Source organism: Mauremys reevesii, linkage group 23 (genome assembly GCF_016161935.1).
Source record: "Mauremys reevesii isolate NIE-2019 linkage group 23, ASM1616193v1, whole genome shotgun sequence".
Lineage (NCBI taxonomy): Eukaryota > Metazoa > Chordata > Testudines > Geoemydidae > Mauremys > Mauremys reevesii.
Window position 1 is genome coordinate 4,027,936 of NC_052645.1, and position 15,372 is coordinate 4,043,307.

Below are 15,372 nucleotides of genomic sequence, written 5' to 3' on the forward strand. Positions count from 1 at the left end.
TATTGTTTTCGCTGAGATCCGAGCGAGTCAGTAAGCTCCGCCATCTCCCCTTGAGACGTCCGAAAGCACACTCCATCACCATTCTGCACTTGCTCAGCCGGTAGTTGGAGTTCCTTCTCACTGTCCAAGGCACCTGTATAGGGCTTCATGAGCCAGGGCATTAGCGGGTAGGCCGGGTCCCCGAGGATCACTGTAGGCATCTGCACATCCCCAAGAGTTATTTTGTGGTCCGGGAAGAAACTACCTGCCTGAAGGCATTTAAACAGACCAGAGTTCCTGAACACACGCACGTCATGAACCTTGCCCGGCCACCCGACGTTGATGTTGGTAAAGCGTTCCCTATGGTCCACCAGTGCTTGCAGCACCATTGAAAAGTAGCCCTTTTGGTTAATGTACTCGCTGGCCTGGTGGGCTGGTGCCAGGATAGGGATGTGAGTCCCATCTATAGCCCCACCGCAGTTTGGGAATCCCATCGCGGCGAAGCCATCTCTGACGACCTGGACGTTTCCCAGGGTCACTACCTTCGAGAGCAGGAGTTCAACGATTGCGTTGGCTACTTGCATCACAGCAACCCCCACAGTAGATTTGCCCACGCCAAAGTGGTTCGCTACTGACCGGTAGCTGTCTGGCGTGGCAAGTTTCCAGAGGGCTATGGCCACTCGCTTCTGCACTGTCAGGGCTGCTCGCATCCTGGTGTCCTTGCGCTTCAGGGCAGGGGACAGCAAGTCACACAGTTCAAGGAAAGTGCCCTTACGCATCCTGAAGTTTAGCAGCCACTGTGATTCATCCCAGACCTGCAGCACTATGCGGTCCCACCAGTCCATGCTTGTTTCCCGGGCCCAGAATCGCCGTCCCATAGCATGAACATGACCCAGTGCCACCATGATCTCCACGGCGCGGCGTACCGTGCTTTCTGACAGGTCTGTGCCAGTCTGAGACTTCATGTCCTCACCGCGCTGCCGTTGCCTCCTCGCCCGATTTCTCAGCATCTGACTGTTGAAGAGGTGTACGATAAGGTGCAAGGAGTTGACAACGGCCATAAGTGCAGCGATGATCGCAGCGGGCTCCATGCTCGCAGTGGAGTGCTGTGGTGTCCGCGCTGTCACTTATAACAGGAAAAGTGCGCGAACTGATTTCCCGCCGGCGGGAGTGACAGCTGAATGCTGACAGTTACCAAGGACCACCCTCGACACAGTTTCCCCCCCCAGCATGCATTGGGGGGAAATCCCAGAATTCCAATGGGCAGCGGGGAGTGCGGGAACTGTGGGATAGCTTCCCACAGTGCACCGCTTCCAAAGTCGACGTTTGCCCCGTTACTGTGGACTCACACAGTCGAATTAGTGTATTTAGTGTGGATACACAAATTCGACTTCATAAGGTCGATTCCACAAATTCGACTTAAGTTGATTCGAAATAGTCTTGTAGTGTAGACATACCCTAATTAAGTGCAGAGTTATTTAAATGGCTCCTACACTGACATCTGCTGCCCCTTCTGGCTTGTTAATCGCACTATTTGGAACCTGCTCCTAAAATTACACCCCCCAACTGCTAGAACAGGGCCTCATCCTCCCTGATTGATCTAACCTCGTTATCTCTAGCTTGCTTCTTGCTTGCTTATATATACCTGCCCCTGGAAATTTCCACTCTTGCATCCGACGAAGTGGGTATTCACCCACGAAAGCTCATGCTGCAAAACGTCTGTTAGTCTATAAGGTGCCACAGGATTCTTTGCTGCTTTTACAGAACCAGACTAACACGGCTACCCCTCTGATACCCTTCCTGGGAGTGTCAAAACTGCCCAAGGAAACTTCACTGAGTTTCAAGTGCAGCACAAGCAGGGAGGTGAGGGGCCAGCACAAGGGTCTCAGAGCTTCTCCTTTGTCACAGGGAGCAGGGTTGGGGGCTAGTACTCATGACTGTGGGGTTCTAGTCCTGGCTGTGGGAGGAAAGGGGTGTCTAGTGGATTAGAGTTGGGGGCCTAGACATCAAAGAGGAAACATCTCCCTTTTCAGCTTCAATGCTCATTGAACAAGAACATGGCTTCTCATCTCTTCGGTTTCAGAGGAGCAGCCATGTTAGTCTGTATCCTCAAAAAGAACAGAAGTATGTGTGGCACCTTAGAGACTAACACGTTTCGTAGGTTCTGTTGCCATCATGTGGCCATTTCATTTCACTTCTTATTGTTAAAAGGTTTGGGTACTTTGCACAGAAACATCATTTCCTTGGGAGAGACGGAGAAGTGGAAGCTGCATTGATTTAATCCTCTGAAAATTAGATAAGGATTAAAATATTCCCCAGACAGCTCAGTCCCAACCGTCCTCCCTCGCTGCTGCCAGTGAAGCTCAGTTCTGTCCCACGGCCCCAAGAACTGCTGGGTGCAAGTCCTGGGTCTGATGTGAAGTAAGAAAAAAAAGATAATGGAGGTACCCTATCCCCTAGAACAGACCATTGAGTCCAGCCCCCTGCCTTCACTAGCAGGACTGAGTACTGATTTTGCCCCAGATTCCTAAGTGCCCCCCTCAATAATTAAACTCACAACCCTGTATTTAGTAAGTTAATGAGCAAATCACTGAGCTATCCCTCCCCTAAATAGTGTAAGGGTGACTGCCTGCCTAGACTTTTCAGGAGATAAATTGAGACACACCATGCTTGGGGCAGGAGATATAGATGTGTCTTTTGATTGTTTTTCTCATGTTAAATGTACTTGATCATTTCCATGGCAAAAATATTTGTACGAGACCATGAAAAAAGGAAGAAACTGTGAAAATACCCATGGGAGAAAGGGGGTTTCTGAGAGCCAGGGCAGATATGGAGATTTTTATGAAAGGGGAGTGGCCAAAGTAGGGTCTTTAGCTGGAGCGAAGCGGGAGGGTTTTTTGTGCAGTTTCATTTTATCCAGCCTCATATCCTGTAGTCCCTACTTCCCCACCCCACCAACAAAGCCACCTGTGACTCCTGAGACAGCCCCACTGCAAAAACTGCAGAGCCCCCAGCACTCCCTCTCCTAGCTGGATCCCCTGACAGCCAGAGCTCCCTGCAGAACTGCTGCGGTTGCTCTCCTGGGTGTCTGGTCAAGGACGGCTACTGGCTACTCCTGAGAATGCAGCTGAGAAATGACTCACCCTTCTCTAGATTCTCACCTGTGGGCTCTGAGAAACAGGATGAGCCCTGTATGATAAAGTTCATGTAACAGTCCCCTCTCATCCCAGCCCTGGTATGTCACCAGTAGCTGCTGTCCCTGGGTAGCAGCCAAGGATGTTTCCCACCATTCAGGAAACCCCAGCCTGGGACTAAAGTCAGCTTCAGGCTTCTCCTCTCTCCCTTCTTGGAATCGAGTTCATGTTTTTGCCAAGAGTTAAAGCAGCCCGAACCCCCAGAGTCTGGATCAATGTCACAAGTTCCCAGTGTCTCCATGGAAGAGAATTTGTTAAATCCCAGGTGATTGGGGTTAAATCAGTTCTCAGCCTGAGTCCTTAGGTCTCAATCCTGAGGATATTGTCCCATCATGGGGCCATTTCCCACCCCTCTTTCCTAGGGAAGCACAATTTTTTTTGCACAGACACAGGAACAGCAAGATCTTTCTCTGTCCCTTGTGCAAAGCAGGGGGCCAAATTCCAGGGAAACAATGGACAAGCAGGGGGCCCTGGGCACATCCAGCCCTGGCTGTGAGATGTTCCCTCTCCTCTTTCTTTATGCCCCTGTTGTTATTTCATGGATGGTCTGGGATGGGGGAAAAGCTGAGTTCACTCCAGGTGGAGGGGGAAGAACCGTGAAAGTGTCAGGCCCCAACCCCTGCTACCAGGATCACTGAGGTGCTGGGAATCTGCATGGGAAAGGGACTGTGTGAATTGTCAAGGTGGGGAATGAATAACAATCTACAACTAGATCCACCTCATTAATCACTGACACAGGCTAATCCTGCTGCAGATAGAAGGGAAACTGGGAGGGATTCTTTGCTGTTCAGCCATGGAAACAGTGACCCAATTGCACCGCAGTGAATGTGCTGGGGAAAGCTGGACTTCACAGGCAGGTGGAAAGAGCAGATCCTAGAAACACCTGGAGCTTCCCACATCACTGCTGCCACCAGGGTCAGGTGTTGAGCGACTCACAGTGCCCCCCCCCCCGAAACATGACCTTCCAGCGGGGGTGGCAGCACCCCCCACCCAATGCAGGGGAGAGGGCTGAGTGTATCTCTGCACCCAGAGTCCACGGCACCCACTCGCTCTGCCCCACACATAGAATCTGGCCCTGCTGCTGCAAAGTGACCCCTAAGAACCAGCAACCTCCAGGACAGCAGATTTGGCCTCAGAGCAGGGAATGTGCCCCCCATGCTGCTTTTAGGCCACTAGGTGCTCTGGAAACAGGAGGGCTCTGAGTGTAACCTATAGCACACATAGCCCATCTGGGGATGTAGCTCAGTGGTAGAGCACATGCTTTGCATGTATGAGGTCCTGGGTTGCATCTCCAGGTTCTTTTCACCCTTCTGCTTTGCTCATGCCCAGAGGGGATGTGGCCCACCAGTCTCCCTGCAGGAATTTCAATCCTGCTCAGTGAGGGGCAAGTGCCAATTGCATGGAAGGTCTGGGGGGGGGGGTTCTGCTCCTAAGTCTCCTCTGTACATTTAAGATTCCCACCCACTGTGCTGCTTGGGACAAGGGTAACTGAGAAGGGCGAATCCTCCAGCACTGGGGGGAAAGGTCCCATCTGCACAGACTGAGAGGCAAAGACTAGACTTATTTCTAGTCTGGGCCCAATCTTTTCTCCTGGTGTAGTCCTTGTTCAAGCTCAGGTGGTAGCTGGGGATGTCTCATGACTGCAGCCACCTTTGTTCTGTTCCACCCCCTTATACAGCTTTGGTACAAGGCAGGAATTTTTTGTCTCTCTCCTGAGGAAAAGCCCCAGGTTTAAGATGGATTCCTGTACCAGGTGACATGGTCACATGTCCCGTGAGACCCCCAAGCCTTCATTCTTCCTGGCCTGACTCACAGATGGTGCAGGACAGAGCCATCTACAGTCAATTGTCCTGGTTAATGGGAGCCATCAAGAGTGCAAACCACTATTAATGGCCCACACTTTGCATCATTACAACAGGACCTCAGAGTTATAGTTCATATGTCTAGTTTCAGATCCAAGAATGATCAGTTCATACAAATAGGATGAACACACACAGTAGATTATAAGCTTTGTAATGATACTGTACAAGAGACCTTTTGCATGAAGCATAGTCCAGTCACTTTATATTCACACTCATTAGCATATTTTCATAAAACCCTATGGAGTGCAACGTCACAGCAGGGAAAGGGTTTTACTGCAGTACCTGGGAGCAGTTGAGTTTCATGTTCAGGCTGCGTTATGAGTTCCTCCAGGTTTCTTAAGCACACAGGGACCTTCGCGGGTGCTCTCGATACAGGAATGGCCCAGACATGATAACGTGATGGGAATTGCATTTTCCTTTTTTATTTTTGTATTTCCAATGACATTTCTGTTTGTGATTTCGTTTTGCTTTGTATAACTGTGTTTTCTCCTGGATTTGATATTTAACGAAAAAAAGAATACGGCTTCAGGGCTCCAGGTGGAGGAGCAGGTGCGGCTAGGACTACTAAGAGAGCGAGAGTAGCAGGTTTTCTGTATTGTTTCCTGCCCTCATTTTCATGACTAGTTTCTCTGCTGCACAAAATAGGCTACCTTTATATGTGAGCCTGGCTAGCTCAGTTGGCAGAGCATCAGACTTTTAATCTGAGAGTCCCAGGGTTCAAGTCCCTGGTCAGGCAAAGAAACACTTTCCCCTGTGACATCCCCAAAGAGTTTCAGAAGGACTCTCCTTGACTTTAGGTTTTTCCTTTTCAGGATATGGCCTTTTCTAGGAAGGGCCCTTTACTGCCTGGGACTGAAGGTGCTACTGCCTCACCTGTCCACTGGCCTCACAGTCTGGAGGAAGAAAGGTCTCTGGGCCTGCAGCAAAGTGCTGGGTGCTGACTTTTTCAGCAAATGCAGGGCTGGCCAGAGAGGCATGTTCCCACTGAGTCCTCCCTGCCAGAAAAAATTGTCCCCACAGACAGGGGCGGCTCCAGGCCCCAGCACACCAAGCGCGTGCTTGGGACAGCAAGCCATGGGGGATGCTCTGCTGGTCGCCGCGAGGGCAGCAGGCAGGCTGCCTTCGGCGGCATGCCTGAGAAGGGTCCGCTGGTCCTGCGACTTTGGCGGACGTCCCGCAGGCAAGCCGCCAAAGGCAACCTGCCTGCCGTGCTTGGGGTGGCAAAATGCCTAGAGCCGCCCCTGCCCACAGAGTCCTCCCTGCTGGAAGTCTACAGTAATCAACAGGTGCTCTGCTGGTCCCATGGTGTAAGGGCCAGCACTCAGGACTTTGAATCCTGCAACCTGAGTTGAAGTCTCTGGGGAATCTGAGAACAATTCCTGTGCCATAAACCCTGCTGGGTCTTCCAAGGCTTTGTCCTGCTTTCTCAAAGGCCATGAAAGCCACTACAAAAGGTTTTTTTCCTCCTGCTGATAATAGCTCACCTTATCTGATCACTCTCATTATAGTGTGTATGGCAACACCCAATTTTTCACTTTCTGTGTTTGTGTGTATATATATATATATATATATATATATATACATACACACTTCCTGCTGTATTTTTCACTGCATGCATCCAATGAAGTTGGTTTTAGCCCAGGAAAGCTTATGCTCAAATAAATTTGTTAGTTTCTAAGGTGCCACAAGTACTCCTTGTTCTTTTTGCAGATAAATTAATGGAGGTTAAGTCCATGAATGGCTATTAGCCAGGATGGGTAAGGAATGGTGTCCCTAGCCTCTGTTTGTCAGAGGGTGGAGATGGATGGCAGGAGAGAGATCACTTGATCATTACCTGTTAGGTTTAATCCCTCTGGGGCACCTGGCATTGGCCACTGTTGGCAGATAGGATGTGAGGTTGGATGGACCTTTGGTCTGACCCAATATGGCCATTCTTATGGTCTTATGAAGGGAGGGAGAAAACCCTGCAACAGAGTTTCTGTAGCGTAGTGGTTATCACATTTGCCTAACATGAAAAAGGTCCTTGGTTCAGAAACATGCTGGTGTAATTTTCCCAGCTCCTCCTGGCCTGTCCCTGCTGTTGTAGGAGCAGCAGTGATTTCTATGCTCAGAAGGTCTGTTATACTTCCCCTGCTCCCATTTTTGTCTCCTCTCCCTCTCTGAATGCCTGTGAAGTGGCTTTTCCCCTCCCGCTCCCTCCTGGAATGCTTGTGGGATGAATGGGCTGGTTGAAGAGCAGAAGAGCTCCCAGGTAGACAAGGTGTCTGGGACGCTAATTAGGCAGCACTCACACATCCAGAGCATGGACACTGCCCAAGGTGGAGTGTGACCAACCAGATACAGCCAAGTCATCTCTAGTCGCAGGCCATGAGGTGCAGGCCCTTAAAAGGGGAAAGCTCCCTGTGCTCAGGAGAGCACTCACAAGCTTGTACCTCCAGTGAATGCCCTTTGCCCGGACCGCCTGGCCAGTGGTTCACAGTGTTGCATTTCATTGTGCCTCAGGAAGACTTACCTTCATCACACCATCCATCACGGCGCTGTTGGACACTTACTTTGCAGAATCCAGACATCTCCAGTGCCGTGTGCGTCCTGGGAGTGTGAGTGTGACACCCCGCCCCCGATTCTTTTGAGCTTAGCTATCAATATAATAAACGTGCTGCTTTCTGTCAAACTCTGGTGGGTCATAAGTGCTCCCTACGCTGACTAGCTGGCCCAATTTTGGGTAACACCTGCCATAACCCCAACCCCTGCATGACAGAGGGTGGTGAAATGAGCTGAGAAAAAGCCTTGGCATCAGCAGGGGAAAGCTAGAGGATCTGGGCCAGGCACCTTTTGAAGCCTTGTGGCTTGGTCTCCTCTGCCCTTGGAGATTGGCCTATGGCGGCCGGCTCTTCTGCATGACTTGCCAAAGGAGGGAGTGAGGTAGGAACGGGGCAAAAGAGGAAAGTCGAGCTGAGGAAGGCAGGGCAGAAGCTAAGTGCCTCAGTGTGGCTAAGTGGGGTTAGTAGAGTCCCACCAGTCATTCTGCAAAGCCTGAGGAGGTGTGATTGGCTACTGGGAGGTAGAATCCTGTGCCTGCCTCTTGGCTTCCCAGGGATGGCTACTTGCAGCCCAGAAGAAAAACAGTTCTGGGTGAAAGGAAGACAAGCAAAGCTCTGGGAGGAAATTTGGGTGCGGGGTGCGGGCTCTGTGCTGGGGGAGGGGGTTGGAGTGCAGGAGGGGTGGCGCTTACCCCGGGGACTGCAGCTCCCAAAGTGACTGGTACACACAACCCTCTGGCAGCAGCTCCTAGGTGGGCGGGGCCAGGGGGTCTCTGTGCTGCTGCCTGCCAATGGGCGCTGCCCCCAGAGCTCCAATTGGCTGCAGTTCCTGGCCAATGGGAGCTGCGGAGTTGGTACTCGGGGCAGGGGCAGTGAATGGAGACACTCCCTCCACCCCAGGGGATGCTGGGACATGCCGGCCATTTCTGGGAGCGGCACAGAGGGATGGAGGCAGAGTGGGCAGGGAGCCACCTCAGTGCTGCTGGCACATCTCTGCACACCCACTGGGGGAGGGGAGCAGAGGGCCTCCATGTGCTGCCTGGGGAAGGGGCAGTGCACAGAGCTGCCTCTCCTCCCGGGTCTATTACAGGAGTGGGTGGGTGGGTCTTTTGGCCTGCAAGGTGCAGCAGGTCGGACTAGGTGATCACACTGGTCCCTTCTGACCCTAAAGGCTCTGAGTCTAAAAGGGAGAGGGAAGTAAAGGGGGAAAAAATAAAAAATAAACCAAACATTGTAATACCAGGATGACTCCACCTGCTCATTGTATAGTCCTGCCCCTTTCTTCCTCCACTGGGTGTTGAATGACCTGCAGGACATTGATTCTCTCATTCCATTGCTAAACTGATACAGTGTGACTGAAATTAAACCAATTCCCAGCAGAGAAAATATCACATCCCTGCATTGGCTGGGAATTGAACCCAGCTCAACTGCTTGAAAGGCAGCTATGCTCACCACTGTACCACCAATGCATCTGGCAATAGTACCACTTACACTTGCCCAATGAGGCTAGATCAGAATTGAGGCATTTTACTGCCTGTTAAAATGTACTGGAGTCTCCTCACTAAAAAAAAAAACTACCTCCATCTTCACCTGGGTTTGAACCATCAGCATCTCAATTAGGTCACCAAAGTGGTTAATCACAGACACAGGTAACTACCCTACTTCCCAAGCTTGTCTATGAAGCACCTACAGGGGCACACCTGGCTAGTGAGGGAGGCACACTGCTGGGGTTATGAGTTCAGGCCTCACCCAAAGCATCGGTTTTCATTAGCCAGGGAGCTTCCCCCACTCACTTGGTCTAATTCACATGGAAAGTGCCATACCAGGGTGATGAGAGTAAATTCTAAACTCTGAAATGTGGAGGTGGCCCAGAGATTAGAATAAGGGGTTTGAAGAGAAAAAGCTCTAAGGATATAAAACCAGACAGTCTCCAGGGGCAGGTACGGTACCATGCCTCAACAGGGAGCCATTTGGGGGAGGAGGTTTCACTTCCTCTGTTCAATGTCCTGAGAGGTATTTTAAGATGAAGATAACACCATGGCTCACAGTTGACTGGCACGTCCTGGGTTAAAGAAAGGAAGGGACTTGGGTTAACAGTCGGAAGATTTGTGTTAGCGTCACTGTCTGACCCCCCTTCAGTTCAGAGGTTTGTGCTTTGTTGGGTGGAACGCACAGACTCCTGGAGAGCAGGGGCAGCTGTTTCCATGGCAGAGAGCCTGGCCCTTAGGAGACTTTCTTGACTTGCTGTTTTGAAGCAATTCAATAAAATAACGGTGGAGCTACAATGTCTGGTCCAAAATTTCAGACCCCCCGGTGCAAAAATGCTATTTTAGGATCTAAACATAAGGCTTCTGGCGCTAGGACACCTGAGCAGAGAGCTCAATGAGGGGCATATGAGCTGCTGACTCTGAGGGTCCTGGGCTAAATCCACTTGCAGGTGGAAGTGTTTTGATTTATTTGATGGATAATGAGCACCAGCTACCAGGGGAGAAACCCTGTGAACTTGCTGCCACTCCAGCTGCTGCCCCGGGGGGAGCCCCAGGGGGCCTGCTGCTGCTCCAGCCACCCCAGGAGTGCTGCTGCCGGGGGCCACCGAGCTGCGGCTGCTCCTGCTGCCCACGGAACCACAGGAGGGAGATGATTTTTTGACAGTGACGGACGCCTCGTCCTAAAGGCCTTTGTCTGCCCCCTTCTAGTGACTGTTTGGCACAGGAATGCAGCCCTCACTCCTGGGTCTCTCCTGGGGAAATAATGTTTCTGTGCAAAACACCAAAGCTTTTGACAGAAAGGAAGAAAAGGAAATAGCCACACGATGGGACTAGGACATAAGGAATGAAACACAAGATGCTTCTCCCATGTGCATTGACTTTGAACCTTGTTGTTTGCGGTGTTGTGTCTCATGTCTTGGGACCAACATGGATACAACAAGGAGGAGGGGGTCACATAATATCTTCTAAAGGACCAAGGAAGGGAGTATTATTTACTCCTTCTCATAACACAAGAACTAGGAGGGGTCACCAAATGAAATGAACAAGCTGCAGGTTTGAAATGAACACACTTCCCTCAAGCTGCTGGCAATGCTTCTACTAACGCAGCCCAATCTGCTGTTAGCCTTCTTGGCAACAAGGGGACTGTTGACTCATATCCAGTTTCTCATCCACTGTAATCCCCAGGTCCTTTTCTGAAGAACTGCTGCTTAGCCAGTCGGTCCCCAGGCTGTAGCAGTGCAGGGGATTCTTCCTTCCTAAGTGCAGGACTCTGCACTTCTCCTTGTTGAACCTCCTCAGATTTCTTTTGGCCCAATCCTCCAATTTGTCTAGGTCACTCTGGACCCAAACCCTGTCCTCCAGCGCTTGGATTCTTTACATGCTTTCACAGAGTGAAGAGCACATGTTCCATGATTTCATATGGCAGAGTTTTATGCTATAGGGAGCTTTCCCTGTGTGAATTTGACAGGTGAATCAACATAGAGACATATTGTGACCCTTCTCAGGGAGCCGAGGGCTGCGTGTTTCCTTGTTGCCACCTTCCACTAGGAAGAGGGAGTTTTGCATTTGGCAGCTGGATGTTAGTGACCAAACTCACCCAGCCCGTCAGGCACTCAAGGACCCTCCTCTGAGCTACAGCAGCCACCCTAACGCCTGAGTTCCTTCAATGTGTCCCCCTCTGGGGTCCAGCCCGGATCACCACATACTCAGAGAAATCCTAGATTCTCTCTGCCCAAAGCAATGGTATATCCCAGGTTACTCGTTTTACTGTGGACCACTGCTACTGTATCTCACACAGCACTTGAGTATAGTTATCAAACAAGCAGAAATTTATTTAACAACCAATAGAGATTTAAACAAACAAATGTGAATGATGGAAACCAACTGTTACCAACTAAACAAAATCAGAAAATGCAACCTACACTTTTTAATAGTTACCTTTCCTATGTAAGTAGAGTCTCACCTCACACTTCAGTCAATTTCACTGACTGCTAGTCCCTAAGAGCCACGACCCTGGCTTTCATGAAGCACCACTGGTCATTAGGAATCTCCTTGGTGAATCGACCCAGAGTGTTTTTCTCCACCCTGTTATGAACTGAATCAGTCTTTTGTCTTTATTCACAGAAAGGACGATCTCCTCATTCTCATATGGTCCTTGTCACTTCCACAGGGTTTCAATGTCTATAATTTGTCTTCGATGGTTTTCCATTGGCTTTTCTGGGTTGGTGCAAAGGCTGGCAATGGAGCAATACATCACATAACTGGCTAGCAAGGAACAGGTGCCAATTCCCTCCCACTTCAATGGGCCGTTCCCAACAAGACCTATGATTGGGGTGACTCACTTTCACAACAATACCATATGGGCATAATTTTCCATGTACTTACATTACTCCTTAACCATGCCTCGTACACACCTCTCTCAGTGAGTAGGAGTATCAATAATTTACAAGCTTTCAGTAGAGATCTCACTGCTATGCTTCCTGGATAAATATCATAAAAGCAGTGTATTAGGTGTGAGGAGTTTGTCAGGTCTGACACAGGAGTTGCTTGTGAAGAACAGTGACCCCTTTGCCAATTGGCACCAATGAGCTTTTGTCACAGATGCACTGAGCTATACAGTCACACCCTGATAGAACAGAAAGGCCAGCACAAAAAACAGAGAGAGGAACAATAAAATACTAAAATGACAATGGCTGGAACTCTCCATTTCTCTCAGTCTTTGCATTCATGGGCACTCAGAGCTGTAGCTACAGTTGAGGAACCAGGACAGCTGGCTCAGCCCTCCATACGAGTAACTCTCACACACATAGGGAGATGGGTCAAAATTGGAATTGATGTTAAAGCTGTGTCTACACTTCAAACACTGGAAATATTCTTCTGACAACCTAACACTGGGTATGGCTACACTTACGGTTTGCAGCGCTGGTAGTTTGCAGCGCTGGTCATCCAGCTGTGTAGGAGCAGCGCTGGTGTGTGGCCACATTTGGAGCATTTGCAGCGCTGTTGGGAGTGCTGCATTATGGGCAGCTATCCCAGCATTCAAGTGCACCAACGTGCTTTTCAAAAGAGGGGGGTGGAGGGTGGTGTACTGTGACAGGGAGCGGGGGGAAAGAGAGGGGATTTTTGGAGCCAACACTGTGTGTTAGCTTCCTGGATTGGAAAAATCACAAAATGTTCATGAGCCCTTAGTCTTAATTCTAATTGCAAACAGCCTGCCTCCAACACGGACTCCCCCCTGTTTCACTCACTCCCTGTGGTGTACTGTGACAGGGAGCGGGGAAGAGAGAGATTGGAAAAATCACAAAATGTTTGCAAACCCTAACAGCCTGTTTCCCCTGCCTCTCATTTGATCGTTCACAGCCAGGTACAGATAGCTCCTGTTTGCTGTGATCAGTGTTTGTTTTTATAGATAAGCAGTTCAAATGGAGCTCCGATCGGCTTCGTTCTGTTTCATTCACTCTGCCTGCCTGCCTCTCATTTGATTGTTTACAGCCAGGTACAGAACGGAGCTCCGATCGGAGCTCGTTCACAACAAAACAAAGAGAGGCTGCATAACAAAACAAAGAGAGTAATTTATAAAAGCATTCTGGGATACACCTTATTCCCTGGAGGCCAATCACAGCGCTGGTGTGTGGCCACACTTGATGACCAGCGCTGCAGCACCAGCACTGGAATCCTTATTCCCCATGCTGAGTGAGGTGTACGGCCAGCGCTGCAGCCAGGGAGTTGCAGCGCTGGAAGTGCCCTGCAGGTGTGGCCACTTACTAATTGCAGCGCTGGTGGAGGCTTTCCAGCACTGCAAATCGCCAGTGTAGCCATACCCTCTGTCTACACTGGGGCTCAGGTCACATTAGCTACTTCTCTCAGTGGAGAGGACTTTTCACACCCCTGAGAGATGTGGCTCTGCCAACAGAGCTTTTCTACATCGACCAGCCTTTAGCTGGCTTATTGACCTGAAGGCAATGGATTTCAGTCTTTCTTTATATTGATGGTTGATGAGTGCAGCTGTCCTACCTGCTGGACACATCCTGTGACAGATGTCAGGCCTTTCCTTTGCAAATTAGAGAAGTGGGGAAGACAGTGACCCTTACAGTCTAAGCTGGTAAAAATTTATACAACTTGTCACCTCAAGTAGCTTTCCTTTGAATAGAAATTGACTTTGAAACTAAGCAAAATAAATTCTATTTGAAAACACAAAATACTAAAATCTATACTGAGCCAATATTCTCTTATACACACTTTCTCACACACATTCTCCCACCCCAACCTTTGGAGTGAGGTTTTCTACCAGAACTCTTTATACTACAGGGGGTAAATTAAATCAAATTAACTATTCAAGATTAGCCACCATTTCCTGTACGACTAACAAAACAAAAAAAAAAACAACTTTCAGTTTTCCAAAATACTTCAGATTATCAGACATTTAGTCTCTTCTTCTTTACCAATAACTTCACCAATAATCTCATTTTAATAGATGATAAAAACATATTCAAAGATCACAAATTCTTATCATATATAGTTTTCTTCTAATGCCCATTGCCAACAACTGAACCTTGGCTCAAGATGTGGTTTGTCCCAACCACTTCTGTGAGTTCAGATATCTCAGGATCTTCTGCAGTATGTGTTGGTGGAAAGGGTCTCCTATGTGGGAATCTTTGCATCATGAGGAAAAATACCTCTCGTGTCACACTTTTAATCTTTCGAAGTGAGAGAAGATAGAGAAGTGATGTAAATGCATAAAACACAAGAGAGAACTGTCTGGTCTACACTAAAGACATTTATCGGTTAACTATATTACTCCGATGTGTGAAAAATCCACACCACTGAGCAATGTAGTTACACAGCCCTAACCCCCTGTGTAGATAGCGATACATCAGCAGCAGAACTTCTGCCAAAAGAGCCACTGCCGCTTGCGAGGGTTGGACTAATCAAGTCCGATGAGAGAAATCTCTCCCATTGGCTGAAAGCATCTGTAATAGCAGCGCTACAGCAGCGCAGCTACATTGGTGCAGCTGCACCAACATCAGCTTTATTGTGTAGCCAGAGCATCAGACACAAAACCATAGAATCAGAACTCAACATGCGAGTATCCAGAAGTCTGAAATTGGAGCCTGATACATTCATTGCCTCATTGGTTACCATCATTTCTACAGCCTTGAAGTCCTTGTTACCCAATCAGGCAGCCAGTTTGGGATCCACGGGGAAGGAATGTCCTTTGAAGCTCTCTCTCTTTGGATCCAAATGGTGAAGGATGATTGTTCTCAGTGTAACCTGGCATCCTTTGGAACTGTAATCAGTGACACTGAACTAGGAAATGGAGTTGTACAAACAATTTTCCTTGGGTCATTGGTCACCATAGCTTCCTTTACTGGGGTGGAAACCAAGAACTGGATGTGGACTCTTTCAGCCCCAGCTCTTTCCAAATCCTTTGTCTTGGTTAGGGTAAATTTACACTTCTCCGAAGTAGAATCCTTTACAAAACCACTCCAAATCTCAGCAGTGTTAGTGAGGCTTACCAAAACATGGAGGCTTACCAAAACATGCCCAGCTTTTCTATAATTTGGTGGCACAGTTCCAGGCAAGGGACTGGATACAGGGCTGGATCACAATCTTCATTAGTGACCAGAGTTGGAGTTTCTATTCAAAAATAGCTATTTTTCTGCAGCTATTAGATTTCCAAAACTGATTTGATTCGATATACATTTTTAGCACCTACAAAGGATAATTTCAACAAAACTCCACTTCTATTTCCTCAACATCTGCATCATGAAGGGCAGCATCTCCGATACAATAAGATTAGCTAGGAAAG

At 49.0% G+C, this 15,372-nt stretch overlaps 2 non-coding genes across 2 annotated transcripts; one reads left to right on the top strand and one right to left on the bottom strand.

The window, feature by feature from the left end:
* The first annotated feature begins 5,697 nt into the window (after positions 1-5,697).
* TRNAK-UUU lies at positions 5,698-5,771 on the top strand. Its single transcript has one exon. It is a non-coding gene; the product is annotated as a tRNA-Lys (tRNA).
* A 3,201-nt stretch (positions 5,772-8,972) lies between these two features.
* Positions 8,973-9,044, bottom strand: TRNAE-UUC. The gene has a single exon. It is a non-coding gene; the product is annotated as a tRNA-Glu (tRNA).
* Between the last annotated feature and the right edge of the window lie 6,328 nt (positions 9,045-15,372).